The sequence below is a fragment of the Martes martes genome, assembly GCF_963455335.1.
Source record: "Martes martes genome assembly, chromosome: 6".
Lineage (NCBI taxonomy): Eukaryota > Metazoa > Chordata > Mammalia > Carnivora > Mustelidae > Martes > Martes martes.
The window spans coordinates 128292189-128305139 of record NC_137893.1 but is presented as its reverse complement, the minus strand read 5'-3'; the positions used below and the strand labels follow the sequence as shown (position 1 = coordinate 128305139).

The 12951-nt window shown below is 39.0% G+C and overlaps 1 protein-coding gene across 1 annotated transcript in view; it reads right to left on the bottom strand.

The window, feature by feature from the left end:
- FARS2 (phenylalanyl-tRNA synthetase 2, mitochondrial) overlaps positions 1-12951 on the bottom strand; it is a gene marked incomplete at its 3' end in the record, with an annotated part of 365988 nt that overhangs the window by 188124 nt on the left and 164913 nt on the right. The gene's annotated exons all lie outside the window — the stretch shown is intronic.

Below are 12951 nucleotides of genomic sequence, written 5' to 3'. Positions count from 1 at the left end.
AACAACAGAGTTCATGTTCTTTTCAAATGCAGATGGGTCATTTGCCAACACAAATCTCAAAATACTTACAAGGAACGACCCACCCCAAGGTGAAAATAAATCAGAAATTAACAGTATAAAACTATCTGGAAAAACTCCCAGATATAGGGAAATTAAACAACATACTTTTAAGTAGCCCAAGATTCAAAGAAAAAACTCACAAGAAAAATTAGGAAATGCACCAAAATGAATACAAATTAAAATACAACACACAACAATGTATGGGATACATCTAAAGCTATGATTCAAATGAAACCTATAGCATTAAAGGCATATGTCAGAGGAGAAGAAAAGTGTCAAATCATTGATCTACTGCCTTACAAAACTAGAAAAAGAAAACTAAGAAGAAACTAAGCAGAACAAGGAAAAAATAAAGTTAACCTAAGTGACAAAATAAACAGAAAAACAATAGTGAAAACTGATGACACCAAAAGCTGGTTTAAAAGAATTTTTTAAAACTGAAGCACAGTTGATACACAATGTTACATTAGTGTCAGATGTACAGTATAATGATTCCACACCTCCATTATGTGGTGGTATGCTCACCACAAGTGAAGCTACCATTTGTCACAATACAACATGATTGCAGTTATCATCGACTATATTCCCTTTGCTGTGTCTTTAACCCTGTGACTTCTTCCATAACTGGAAGCCTGCATCCCCCACACCTCGTCACCTGTTTTGCCCACCCTCTAACTACCTTTCCCTCTGGCAACCATTAGTCTGTTCTTGGTATTTATGGATCTGTTTCTGCTGTTTATTTCTTTGTTTTGTTTTCTAGATTCTACATGTAATCATATGGGATTTGCTAGAATCAAAAAGACAAATAACAAGTGCTGGCGAGGACGTGGAGAAAAAGAAGGCTCATGCACTGTTGGTGGGAATGTAAATTGGTGCAGCCACTGTGAGAAACAGTATAATATGAAGGTTCCTCAAAAGATGAAAAATAGAAATACCATACAACCTAGTAATTTCACCACTGGGACTCCCCCCCCCCAAAAAAAGAAAACACAATTCAAAAAGATATCTGTACCTCTATGTTTATTATAGCATTATTTATAGCAGCCAACATATAGAAGCAACCCAAGTGTCCATCAACAGATGACTGGACAAAGAACAGGTGGTTCTTTGGAATGGAACATTGCTTAGTCATAAAAAAGATAAAAGCTCTCTCTATTTGACTTATTTCACCACTGGGTCCATCCATGTTGCCACAAATGGTCGGGTCTTATTCTTTTTTTATGACTGAGTAATATTCCACTCTTTATGTATACCAAAGGCTGTTTAAAAAAAATCAACACAATTGATAAATTGCCAGCCAGACTAATAAGGAAAAAAAAAAGAGAGAGAGAGAGAGAAGGTACAAATTAACAATGTCAGAAACAAAGGATAGGACCTCACTAAAAATAGATCCTAGAGATATTAAAAAGATAATGAGGGACTAGAAGGTATATTATGAATAACCTTACACAAGTGAATTCAACAACTATTCAATAATCCATACAAAATGGACAAATTCCAAAAAAACCACATCTACCAAAGCCCATTAAGAAGAACATATACTTATATCAATTAAAAATACTGAATATGTAATGAAAAACTTTCCCACAAAGAAAACTTGAGGACCAGATGGCTTTTACTATGAATTCTATCAAAATGTGAAGAAAGAAATAATACTAATTCTATAAAATTCTTCCAGAAAGTAGAGAATAATGAAATTTCATGAGGCAAGGATTACCCTTATACAAAAACCAGACAAAGACATTCCAAGAAAAGAAAACTTTAAACCAATATGCATCATGAACAGAGAAAACAAATCACCTTTAACAAAATATTAACAAACTGTATCCAGGAATTCATGAAGAGGACACGACGTCAGGACTGGATTTATCCTAGGAATGCAAGGTTGGCTCAACATACGAACATCAATCAACGTAATTCATCAAAAAAGCAGATTAAAAAAGAAAACACATGATCATTCAGTAGATGAAGGAGAAGCAGTTGAAAATATCTAAGTTCCATTCATTATAAAAATTCTCAGCAAATAAGGAACACCAGGCATTTCTTTAATCTGATAAAAGACACAATAAAAATACCAAGAGCTACACGGATTGGAAGAACAAATATTGTGAAAATGTCTATGCTACCTAAAGCAATCTACACGTTTAATGCAATCCCTATCAAAATACCATCACTTTTTTTCAAAGAAATGGAACAAATAATCCTAAAATTTATATGGAACTCGAAAAGACCTCAAATAGCCAGAGGAATGTTGAAAAAAGAAAGTCAAAGTTGGTGGCATCACAATTCCAGACTTTCAGCTCTATTACAAAGTTGTCATCATCAAGACAGTATGGTGCTGGCACAAAAACAGCCATATAGATCAATGGAACATAATAGAAAGCCCAGAAATAGACCCTCAACTTTATTATCAACTAATCTTTGACAAAGCAGGAAAGAATGTTCAATGGAAAAAAGACAGTCTCTTCAACAAATGGTGTTGGGAAAATTGGACAGACACATGCAGAAAAATGAAACTGGACCATTTCCTTACAACACACACGGAAATAGACTCAAAATGGATGAAGGACCTCAATGTGAGAAAGGAATCCATCAAAATCCTTGAGAAGAACACAGACAGCAACCTCTTCAACCTCAGCTGCAGCAACTTCTTCGTAGAAACATCACCAAAGGCAAGGGAAGCAAGGGCAAAAATGAACTATTGGGACTTCATCAAGATCAAAAGCTTTTGCACAGCAAAGGAAACAGTCAACAAAACCAAAAGACAACTCACAGAATGGGAGAAGATATTTGCAAACGACATATCAGATAAAGGGCTAGTATCTAAAATCTATAAAGAACTTATCAAACTCAACACCCAAAGAACAAATAATCCAATCAAGAAATGGGCAGAGGACATGAACAGACATTTCTGCAAAGAAGACATCCAGATGGCGAACAGACACATGAAAAAGTGCTCCACATCACTCGTCATCAGGGAAATACAAATCAAAACCACAATGAGACACCACCTCACACCAGTCAGAATGGCTAAAATTAATAAGTCAGGAAATGACAGATGATAGCAAGGATGTGGAGAAAGGGGAACCCTCCTACACTGTTGGTGGGAATGCAAGCTGGTGCAACCACTCTGGAAAACAGCATGGAGGTTCCTCAAAAAGTTGAAAATAGACTACCCTGTGACCCAGCAATCGCACTACTGGGTATTTACCCTAATGATACAAATGTAGTGATCCAAAGGGGCATGCGCATCTGAATGTTTATAGCAGCAATGTCCATAATAGCCAAACTATGGAAAAAACCTAGATGTCCATCAACAGAGGAATGGATAAAGAAGATGTGGTATATATATATATATATATATATATATATATATATGTGTGTATATATATACACACACACACACATATATATATATACACACACACACACACACACACACACACACACACACAATGGAATACTATGCAGCCATCAAAAGAAATGAAATCTTGGGCGCCTGGGTGGCTCAGTGGGTTAAGCCGCTGCCTTCGGCTCAGGTCATGATCTCAGGGTCCTGGGATTGAGTCCTGCAGCAGGCTCTCTGCTCAGCAGGGAGCCTGCTTCCCTCTCTTTCTCTCTCTGCCTGCCTCTCTGTCTACTGTGATCTCTGTCAAATAAATAAATAAAATCTTAAAAAAAAAAAAAAAGAAATGAAATCTTGCCATTTGCGATGACGTGGATGGAACTAGAGGGTATAACACTTAGTGAAATAAGTCAATCAGAGAAAGACAATTATCATATGATCTCCCTGATATGAGGAAATTGAGAGGCAACGTGGGGGGTTTGGAGGGTAGGAAAGGAATAAATGAAACAAGATGCTGGTGGGGTTATGGATACTGGGCAAGGTATGTGCTATGGTGAGTACTGTGAAGTGTGTAAACCTGGCGATTCACAGACCTGTACCCCTGGAGCTAATAATACATTATATGTCAATAAAAAAAAATTAAAAAATAAAATTAAAAACAAAAAAACAAAACAAAACAAAAAAACCCCAAGAGCTAATACAATACTCAACGGTGAAAGACCGGTTGCTTTGCATTCAGGGCCTGCTTGAAGACAGAGTATGTCCACTCGGAAAGGGGGAGCAAAACAAAAACAAAAAAACAGATTAACCAATTGGAAAGAAAAAAGTAAAACTGTCTTTATTTGTAGATACATGACTGACTACATGAAAATTCCTAAGGAAAACATTTCAAAGGTTACCGATACATGAGTTTAAAAAGATCACGATCTACAAAAATCCACAGTGTACATGATTCAGGGGCATCAGTTTCACCTCGCTGTCAGTGGGGACAAGTGGAGAACCTCTTCTGAAGATAGGAGGCTGACTCTAATGGGAGGACCCGAGGCTAAGAGCAGTGAGGGAGCCATTACAGCAAACACCTGGAATCCCAGCCACCTTGGTAAAGGATGAGCTCTTCGTTAGAAGCCAGGAGCAGAAACAGGCCTCAAGCTTCCTTTCGCCACACTCAAGTCTCATAATTATTCTTATGGAGAAGCCTACTTGTGACAATCAATTACTGTGGAGAGTTGCAAGAAAGGATGTGGCATCTGTTTGCTGAGTTGTACCAAATTTTGCCTTTGAAACACTTTGTTTTGGTCCCATCTAGAACAGCTTCTTCTGAATTGCGCCCTGCACTGTGCTTTCCTGCTAGGACATTAGTAGGACATCAGATGCTTCTGTCCAGATGCTGATCACTGTATCACATAGTCTTCCTTAGGAGATGTCATGAACTAAACTGACTTCAGATCTAAGAAGATGGAATAAGCTTCTTTCCCCTGAACAACTGGATTGTTTTTCACTTTAACGATACCATGAGTTACATAATTGGTCATAATGCTCTCCTTAGTCTGGCCCATGGAAGGTTAGAGCCAACCTTGCAGGTCACCTCTACAACTGTACAAGTGTTCAGGGTACATTTCTCCGTGTGACTCTTGGCCCAGTTTTATTTTCTTATCCTTATTTCCTCTTTGTCCTGATTATCTCAACTATTTATTTTATCCTCTTGTACATACTTTTATATGGTACTTCCAATTCTTTATGGAAGAAAGTGAGCCATAAATAACTAGACACTTAGAGATACTGTCAGCCAAGGCAAGTCTAATTTTCAGGTCTTTGGCACTCCTCGGTGGTAATTTGTTGCCAGGTGCTCAAGGGCTGACAGGGTTTTAAGGCAGTATATTTTTTCCCTATTCCAATACTAGAGGGTTCTAGTAAACCAGAGTCCCTAAAGCAGAAGGCTGACTACAAAGAAACATCCTCAATTAAACAGAATATTCAGGATGGGAAGCAATTAAGTATTCTCATTAACACAGCTTTGTGCTGAATGGAGCAACCGACACAGGAAAAATTGTTTTTGTTTTTGGTGAAAATCATTCTAAGAAGGTCAGCCTATATATAGAAGCAAAATGATGTGAGATAAGAGCCCAGAGGTGGGAAAATTAAAAAGAAGAGGAAAAAAAAAAAAGAGGAGGAGGTGGAGGAGAGGCAAATGGCAACCGAAAAGAGGACAGTAAGAAGTCTTCAGTGTGAAAGTGAAGAAACTAAGTGGGTCTTAGAGCCTACAGCTATCTAATCCCATAAACTGTCCCCTTCTACAGCAGATGGCCCTCCACGCTTTGCCTCAACAGCTGCAGAAAGAGAAGCACTGGCAAGAGAGAAACCAAGTCACCGCACGAGGCTCAGCACATAGCCTCCTTTCTGGCCCTTCCAAGCAGAGACCCTGTAAGCAAGAGTTATCTCAGAGAGACAATGGCTATGCTAGCCAACAGTCAGGATGGGGAACAAAGAGCACTGAGGAAAGACTAAAACTGGCTGCTACTGCTCAACGCCATGCCTCTGAAGGCATAGGGTATCTGTGCTCTCAGTGGAAGGCACTGGGGGTGGTGGGTGGGTGGAGATATTTCTCAAACCTTCTCCCAAAGGCCTAGAAAAATCACTATGCCATGCAGAAGAGGTCTTATCACCAACGTGAGAAAAGGCTGAGAATGGGCAGTTGTTGACTATGAAAAAGAACTACACACAAACACACAGTATTTAATCTGAACCAAGACAAGTGAAGCCTATGTGTCTTCCTCTCTAGTAAGTGATGGTCTTGAGCCACAGAGTGATGGTTCCATAATATAATTACACTTTAGTCAGACAATGCAAGAAGTTGAGGACTTTGGCAGAATTTGGTGGGGGGCAAGAAACAGAGAGAATTTTTAGGGCAAGGGAAAATACTCTACATGATACTATAATGATGGACAATGTCATTACACATTTGTCCAAACCCATTGGATATACAGCCCCAAGACTGAACCCTAAGGTAAACAATGAATTTTGGGTGATAATGATGTGTCAATATAGGTTCTTCAACTGTAAAAACTGTAGCACTCTGGTAGGGGATTTTGATCACTGGGGAGTACTCATGGGTAGGGGCAGAATAAGGTACAGAGGGTATATGAGAACTCTGTACGTTACTCTCAGTTTTGCTATGAACCTAAAACTGCTCTTAAAAAATGAAAGTCTTCATTAAAAAAAGAGAGGGACTACTCTTGTGAAAATGGGGAAGATAAGTGTGACTGCCTTCCTTATAAGTCTGTCATTAAGACTAAATAAGACAGTCCATGTAAATCAATAGGCACATAAAAATGTTGTAAAAATTTTAGCTATAACAGTCATTAATATAATGGTTCTATACAACTGTTTCTGAGAAAAATAGTGAGCAAACGCTCAGAAGAAGATTCTTTCAAATGTTGAAACCCTGTATATTTTAATTTTAACATTAGCTCATTGGCTTAATATTTTAAAATAATTTAAATAAACATAACTTCATGGGAAAAAAAAAGAGAGGGGAGAGTGGAAAGATAACACACAAAATGGGAGAAAGGATTTGCAAATTATATATATTAAGGGTTTACTATCCAGGATATATAAAGAACTCCTACAACTCAACAACACACAGACAAACAACACAAATTAAAAATGGGCAAAAGATTTCCATAGACATTTCTCCAAAGAAGTTCTACAAATAGCCAACAGGCACATGAAAAGATGCTCCACACATCCTTAGTTGTTAGGGCAATGTAAACCCAAACCACAGTGAGACACTACTTCACACATACTAGGCTGGCTATAGTACAAAACAAACAAACAAAAAACTGAGAAAACAAGTGCCAACAAGGACAGGAACAAATTGGATCCCTTGGGCATCGCTGCTGGGAATGCAACATGGCGCAGCTGCTGTGGGAAACAGCTTGGTGGTTCTTCCAAAAGTTAAACATAGAATCACCTTATGATGCAGCCATTCTTCTCTCTCTCTCCCCTTCAATAGATTGATCTACCTATCTCTATCCATATGCATGTGTGTGGGGGGGGGTATGTATATACAAAATATAGTTACAGACATAGATACAAGGATGGATAGATAGATACTCAAAAAACTGGAAAAAGGGACTCAAGAGAACTGTGCACCAATGTTCACAGCAGAATTATTCACAGTAGATGAAAGGTAAAAAAACAGCTCAATGTCAAAACAATGAATAAAACAAAATGTGGTACTTGTAGAAAATGGAGTATTATTCAGCCCTAAAAGGAAATGAAGTTCTAATATTTGCTACAGCATGGATGAACCCTGAAAAAAAATATGCTAAGTGAAAGAAGCCAGACACAAAAGGATACATATTATATGATTTCACATACAGAAATACCTTGAATAAGTAAATTCATGGAGACAGCAAGACTAGAGGTTATTAAAGGGGCTGGAGGGAGGGGAAAATGGGGAGTTACTGTTTAATGAATACTGACTTTCTGCTCAAGGTGATGACAATGTTTTGGAAATCAATAGTGCCAATGGTTGAACAACATTGTGGCTGTAATCAATATCAGTGAATTGTATCCCTAAAAATGGTTAAAATGGCAAATTTTATACTGTATATATTTTACCACATAAAAATAAAAATTTTAAGGAGCTAAACATTTACAAACTTTAAAGAAAATTTCTGCATGTTCTTCACAATATTTTTAGAAAATATTTCCTTTTTCTCATTACCACAACCATCTCTGCAAACACTAAGATTTACCAACTGAGCCACTATGTAGCCAATTATTTCAGTGGACCTGAGCTGCTTCTCCTATAAAATGAAAGAACAGCAATAATACAGCATCTCAAGTTCCTTCCAGCTCTTAACAGTCTAGGATGAGGCTCAGGTTAGAAGTAATTAACTAAGGTCTACTCTAAAGAAGCTTTCAATGAAATACAAAGTACTGCAAAATAATTTTGTTTAATATTGAGCAGCATAGCAAAGGTTATCTGCCAACTGCCTCTCCTCTGGCCATCGGTGTCCTTCGACCCCACAGACATGCAGGTACACTCAACTTTGCACCCTCTACTTGGACAGGTGTGTCCACTGGGAATGGTCTTTCCCCCCACCTGTTTCAGGTCTCTGACCAAATGTCACCTTCTCAGGGAGGCCTCCCTGACCATCCACTTGAAAACTATGTACCTCTCCACCAGTACATTCCAATCCCCCTTATTCTGCCCTGTTTTCTTCAGAGAGTATCATCTTCTAAGATACTATAACCTTTCATACTTCTTTTATTTATTGTTTATTGTCAGACTGCTGCTAGTCTGTAATCCACAAGGGCAGGATCTTTGCTGGTTTTCATCACTAATACATCTCCAGTGGCTAGAACAGTGTGTGGCACAGAGCAGGTGCACGGATACTTGCAAAGTGAGTGGATGGTATTAAATTACTTGCTTCATTTGAATGGTAGTATTACAAAGAATTGTAGACTTTAAATGAAGTTTTCAATACAGTGACTTTCTCTGATGATATAATTTGTGAGAGATCTTATCTATCATAATACGAAGTGATATTTTAACAGTGGTGATATCAGAAATGCCATTTCTGAAAAAGGCATCTCAGAAAGGAGAGAACTGAAACACACAAAAGGAAGAACAGGAAACGAGGACTATTTTAACCATTCATCCTAACCGTCATCACTGTTCATCACTGAGCTTCCTTTATATGGTGCAGCTGCCACTGGGTCACAAGCTCCTTGAAGCCAAGGACCTTAACAGGGCTTCTGTTTTGATATTTTGTCTATTTTATTTTATTTCTCAGTGACTTATCTGTTGGAATGTAAATATCCTCTGTGTCTCGAGGTTCCCTCTCAAAATGTTTTGTTGCAAAGTCAAAGACTGAAGTAAAACTTCAAACTACCACACTGAAAAACATTTTTTTAATTACGTTAAGGTATTTTTCCTTCCTTGTCAAAAGGGACTAATTTCTAGCAATTCTCTGACTTCATGAATTGACACTTCCCCAGAATAATGAAATGTCAAGAAATATTGAAACAACCAATTAGCATTCATATTTTATAGAACTTTATCAGTTATAAAACATTTCATCAATATTATTTTGATTTTGATCCTCACAATGATCCTAGGGGGAATGTGAGAACTGGTGTTATTATCTATACTTAAAAAATAAATACCATTTAAGAGACACCTTGGTGGCTCAGTCAGTTAAGCGGCTGCCTTCAGCTCAGGTCATGATCCCAGTGTTCCGGGATCTAGTCCCACATCGGGCTCCTTGCTCTGCAGGGAGCCTGCTTCTCCCTCTGCCTCTGCCTGCCACTCTGCCTGCCTGTACTCTCTCTGTCTCCCTGACAAATAAATAAATAAAATCTTAAAAAAAATAAATACCATTTGAGCAAAATCACCAACAATGGGACTCAAATCTGTTTTTTCCCTTCAAGTATATATCCAATACCTAAACATAGTCATAGAGGGGCTATGCTCAAAATACTTCAAACCATCAGAAAATTCCAGTTATGCCTGTGTGCTTTCTACTTTGTAACTAACTGCCAATTTCCTGATGGACTTTACCACTTTCCATGAAAGCAAGCAGAATGATTTGTATAAGTAAATGGTCAAAGATATCAATAGATTTTTCTGAATTTTGGGTTCCGTCTACCACACCAAACATGCCTTTCACACTGAATTTGACTATTATATACAGAGTGAGTTATAGGAATAGTAGTTAGCAGTGGTCTTGGACAAAAGTGTCCCCTTCCCTTGATCATTAGTTATGCTGGCAGTCACACAAGAATACAAGCCCCATAGTATCCCAGTGCGACACCGGACACCCAGAGGCAGGTCTAGGAAAGCCAGCACAGCTCCATAAATTCTGAGTTCTTCTCTTCCCACCACGGACTTAGTCCTTGACCCCTTGCTTTCCAGCTACAACTCCTGAATTCCTTAGAGACTTGCCACGGAATGATTGACTTTTCAAGCTGTGTCCAAAGATCGATCTCCTGCCTGAAAAATTTCTCTAGTTGTATATATCCTTGGTTCCACACAATTCTGTCAATAAGTCCTTCACACAATCCAAAGGCAGACCTCTTTTAAAAGAACCTTTCCACGGTGTGGAGCAGACTGGGGATGAGATTCTGTAAGCTGTAAAGACAGCAGTCCTTAACACAATCTGAGCTAGACTGCATTTGAATAAACTTAAAACAACAAACCCTTCAACACCCATCTCAAAAGCTCACTTTGGACCATCTTCCTTTCTTTCTTGCATCCCGAATTTCGGTTTTCTGTAGTTTAATGAAGGAGAAGAGAGTTTCTGATGCACATACTAATCAACAGTACGTGAAGCAATTCCCAATGGCCCTGTCTACTACACATCCTCCGTACAGATGTCTCCAGCTTCCCTCAGGGGCTTGCATCCAGGAATCTGTATCCTTCTGCTCCTAGAGCCTTTAATTTGGGTGTGTTGGACCATGCTGGTTGCCTTCCCAGCAGCCATCCTGCTTTCTTTGGAGTTTGGGTAGCAATATACCGACCCCTGGGGAGGGAGGGGTCATTTTCCAATGACTCATTTAGGGGAAGACATGGCCAATGAGATACACAGGGAAATTTCTAGGATGCTCCAAGGCAAGATATGGGTCCTTTGGAACCATGGGTCTTCCTTCTTGCATTAGATGCTACACGTGAGAATATGATGCCTGGAGCTGCAGCAGCCATATGTGACCAGAGAGCCACAAGCTGGCTGATGAAAGCCACTGTGCTGAGGAGAGAGAGGGTGAGTGCAAAGAGCCTGGGTCTTTCAAAACCACCCCTGCAGCCTACACACTAGGAAGGACCTGTTCATCTTTGAAATGAATTATAAAAGTCTGTAGGACTTAAACCACTGTTATCTATGGTTTCTGCTTCTTGCTGACAGATACATAAATCCTGATAAACCAAAGAACAGGGAGAGCACCATATAGAGTTATTTGTAAGACAGGTCCTGTTGGGGAGACAAGGATAATTTTAATGCATGAAATCCGGTCTTCTTGAAGGCTTCTCTCAGGACTCAAGACAAATAACAAATTTCAGCTTTTATGTGGGTCTTAGGTTGCCTTCTCTAAAGTCTAGCCATCATGCATCAGTGGGAAATGTACAGACCCAAGGCACCCGTCTCAATGCCATGAAACATGGAAATCGGGATCTTAGTAAGGTTATGAACATCCTAAAAGACCAGTGATAGTGGATCAAGAATCACGTGAAAATTCCAGAAAAATGAAACCAAAGGATGCCAGAAGAGATTCATCCTCCAAATATAGAAAGACTAAGATGTATTTGTCCTGCAACTACCGATAGAGAAGTACGACTTCAGCCTTAATCAAAGCAAGGAAAATGGCCCTGAGAGGACAGCCAGATAACTCTCCTCAGCCATTCTTTCAATATGTCCACAAGCAAGAAGTGCAGGAGTCAAGCCTACATCAATAAGGTAGGCCTCTCTTCGTGGAGAGCTAGTATTACTCCCTGAGTCATGAAGGATGTTAGCCCAGCCATGCCTAGTAATAAACTTCCTCAAGGAAGAGAACTGACAAGCATGTCTCAGTCCAAGTGCTCCAATGAGAAGGCCCAAGAAGCTAATGGTGTCAGCAAGTTAGGGGTGCACACTGGTCATGGCAGGTCATTGGTCAAAAGTCAGAGTACAGGAACTCTAAATTCCCATTGGTCATCATCCTAAAGGAGAAAACAATACACATACAGTACCTTGCTATCAACAATTAGCGACTGTGATTTTGGTTCGCTCTTAGAAGCTCCATGGTGCTCATATGTCATAACTCACTTTATCTGAACATACAGAAAGGTACACTCTGCAGAAAAGTGAGCACACTCTCTAAAAGCTTAAAGACACTTGCTAAAACTTCCCTCAGTCAAAACAGTGTGCCAGTAGCTGTATCAGTTATTTTTATATTTCTTTACATATTTATAATTATATAAATATATGTATTAATATAATAATTTATTGAGTCTTTCAGAGTTGGCTCCTTATACCATGTTTCTTCAGTCCATAATACTTCCCATGTATATTTCTGAAGAACAAAGATATTATTTTATGTATCTATAGCACAGTTAACAAATTCAGGAAATTCCACATCAATGTAATACTCTTCTCTAATCTGTAGTTAATATTCAAGTTTTGCCAGTTTTCCCAGGAATGTCCTTCCAGGCTTTTATCCTTCCAGTGCAGGAGCCAATCTAGGGTCACGTACGGCATTTACGCACCATGTCTCTTTAGTGAGACAGCTTCAATCTGGAGCAGCTACTTGGCCTTTCTTGGTCCTAGAAGACACTGACATTTTGGAGAACCCTGACCAACTGTCTTATAGAATGTTTCTCAATTTGAGATCATCTGTCTGATGCTTCTTCATGATTAGTTTCAGATTCCAGAACCAAGCTGGAACACTCCAAAAGGGATATGGTGCCCTTCTCTCCTTCTCAAGGCATTCTACCTGCAGATACACAGCACCCATCTAAACCTGTATCAGGGGTTCCCAAGACCAACCCTATGTCACTTATTTTT